Genomic DNA, 3,308 nt, shown 5'->3' on the forward strand with positions numbered 1-3,308 from the left:
GAGACAGCAAGAGAGCTATAGAGACAGAGCGAGAGAGTGTGATAGCGAGTGAGCAAGAGAGAGTGAGAGAGAGCGAGAGAGATAGAGAAGGAGCTATAGCGGCATAGCAAGAGAAAGTGAGAGAGAGCGAGAGAGAGCTATAGACAGAGCGAGAGAGAGCTAAATGGAACTGTAGAAATAGAGCGAGAGAGAGCGAGAGAGAGCTATAGAGACAGAGAGAGCAAGAGGGAGCTATAGAGACAGAGCGAGAGAGAGCTAAAGAGACAGAGCGAGAGAGAGTGAGAGATATAGAGACAGCAAGAGAGAGCTATAGAGACAGAGCGAGAGAGAGTGAGAGAGAGCTGGAGAGAGAGAGAGGTATAGAGACATAGCGCGAGAGAGGGCTATTTAGACAGCGAGAGAGAGCTATAGAGACAGAGCAAGAGAGCTTGAGAGAGAGCAAGAGGGAGCTATAGAGACAGTGCGAGAGCGGGAGAGAATAAGAGAGAGCTATAGAGACAGAGCGAGAGAGAACGAGAGATATAGAGACAGCAATAGAGAGAGATATAGAGACAGAGCGAGAGAGAGAGAGCGACAGGAGCTATAAAGACAGAGTGAGAGAGAGCTAGAGAGAGAGAGCGAGAAAGAGCAAGAGAGAGCGAGAGACAGCTTTAGACAGTGCGAGAGAGCGCTATATAAACATAACGAGAGAGAGCAAGAGATGGCTATAGAGACAGCGAGAGAGAGCTATAGAGACAGAGCGAGAGAGATCGGGATAGCGCTATAGAGACAGAGCGAGAGAAAGCGAGTAAGAGCTATAGAGACAGAGAGAAAGAGAGCTATAGAGAAAGAGCGAGAGAGATTGAGAGAGTGAGAGAGATCTAGAGAGCGCTATAGAGACAGAGCGAGGGAAAGCGAGTGAGAGCTATAGAGACAGAGAGAAAGAGAGCTATAGAGACAGAGCGAGAGAGATACATACTATAACAGACGTTCAGACCATTGAGAGAGCAGAGAGCCCATGCCCTCCCACAAGACAAACTCCACCAGCACCACCCTCATCCCTACTCTCCCCACCCAAAAAGGCAGATCCAGCACCTCTCTTCCCACCATAGTGGAGGACACGCCCCAGGAGGAGAGCGACCCCCTCAGTGCAGAGCTAACTTAGGCCCTCCTCACCACCATGGCTGCCATGAGGGATGAGTTCACCAAACTGGAGGGGGAGATGGTCCTGCTGAAGGAGAGCAAACAGCAACCAGACAACCACACCTCCAAGGAGCTACTAACCAAGGTAAGGACAGGACAGCAGCCTTGCAACACAGCTGAAAGAGGTTCAGCAAGAGAGAGACGGACTCAAGACAGAGTTGGCTGATCCAACAAAGAAGGTGAGAGAGCTACAAAAAGACAGGTAGAACAGTAATAACGATCTGACCACACTAAGAGAGGAGCTGCAGGAGAGAAAGAGAACAGAGGACAGGCTGCAGGAGCAGCTAGATCACCACTCTATGACCTGCCCTCACACAGCAGAGGAGCCCAGCTCAACCAGCCAGGCCTCCCCAGCCCTGCCTGCTGCACCCCTCCTCCCCGACCCACAGAACAGCCTCCCACTGACAGCGGCACCGGCACAGACCAGCCACACCCCAGCTCCAACACCCACCAGCCCCCCCTCTGCCCCCTCCAGTCCAGAAGAAAAACTGGCTGACTTTTCCCTAGACACAAAACGAGAAAGGTGTGGTGCCCAACAACGCAGAATGCCATGTAGCTGCTTGATAAGGCCAATCTGGGGTCGCCAAGCCACATAATCATACATACCGGAAGCAACGACCTGCGTGCTCAGCAGGAGAGGGTGGCGACTTCACTACGGGGAATGATTGAGAAGGCGTCCGCAATCTTCCCCAACTCAAAAATCATGGTGTCAACCCTTCTACAGAGGAAGGACTTCCACCCTGCCACAATCCAAAGATTAAACGCCAGCCTATCCCGGGACTGTGCCCTGCGACCAAATTTACACCTGGCCCACCATCCCACCCTCGATCTGGACTGTCTCTATGACCATGTTCACCTGTACAGGGAGAGAGTCCCCATCCTTGCCAAGACTCTAAAGGACGTCGCTTTAAACCGCAGTCCGACCTCTCCACCCAGGAACAGCGGAGCAATCTCCACCCCGCCAAGATCACCAAGACAACACCCCGAACCACACCCTGGAACCCCCAGCCACGACCACAGCACCACCAACCTCAATGCCCACCACAGCCAGCACAGCACAGACCATCCCATCCCAGCTTCAGAGCCACCCAGACGAGGCCTCCCACCCCCCGGCCCCTCACCGCAGACCCACACTTGGAGGAGCCACAGCCCAGCAGGCAGAGCTACGCACAGGCTGTGAGAGGAGCAACTGGCCCAGCCCCCACCAATCAAATGTGTGACATTGAACAAATGCTGAGTCTACTATGCTCACATGTGATAGGCTGAGGGTCATGGTAAGATGAGCACAAGAACTCCACCATCCTCACACTACACCCACCCAAGTGGCATGACACAAATTCTATCTTAACCTCGCTGCGCACCGAACCCGTTAGCGGGATGAAATTCGACAACAAGATAACAGCTCTATAAATATTATTTTGTGGTGACCGACTCTCTAGTTAATTACATTTACATGATTAGCTCAATCAGGTGATATTAATTACGGATAAATTATTTTATAGAATAGCATGTCATATCACTTTATCCGGCATAGCCAAAGACACAACAGTACAGACTCAGTGAGCACAGTCTGACTATAGAGACCAGTCGTCACAGACAAACCTGGCTGCCCAGAGATGACAGGCTGTGCTCACTCTGCTCCAGGGGAGTGGTAGCTGCACTTCCTATTACACCGTGACAAATACTCAGACCTAAGAGAATATTTATTTCCAAAAATTATAATTCAATACAAAGGATTTGAAATTATAAAAGATGCTAAAAAAATCAAATATTTATTGGGTGAAAAGCCAAATTGTGCAGCTTTGGCAGCCAAACATGTGTCCTCCTCGCACAACCTGAGGGACAGCCAGTGAAAAGTGCAATGTAATGTTGATAATATTTCCCATCTTGTTTTGTTTTGTCTTTCATACCACGTCATGTGTCTTCTCAGTCATGTTGACACTGGTCTACTACCATTGCTTTAATGTATTGTTGTTCTGATTAATATTGTTGTTGTAGTTGTTGTTACTGGTAATCCCATGTCCACTACTACTATTATTATTGCTGTTGGTCCCACCATTCATTTATATATATATATATATATATATATATATATATAAATATTTTTTTCTATATGTATTTTTTTC

The 3,308-nt window shown here is 49.1% G+C and overlaps 1 pseudogene; it reads left to right on the forward strand.

Moving 5' to 3' along the window:
* Positions 1 to 1,015: 1,015 nt before the first annotated feature.
* Positions 1,016 to 2,460, forward strand: LOC149972405 (uncharacterized; annotated as a pseudogene).
* Positions 2,461 to 3,308: the final 848 nt, after the last annotated feature.

The sequence above is a fragment of the Oncorhynchus mykiss genome, chromosome 24 (genome assembly GCF_057628025.1).
Source record: "Oncorhynchus mykiss isolate SJ-2025 chromosome 24, ASM5762802v1, whole genome shotgun sequence".
NCBI lineage: Eukaryota > Metazoa > Chordata > Actinopteri > Salmoniformes > Salmonidae > Oncorhynchus > Oncorhynchus mykiss.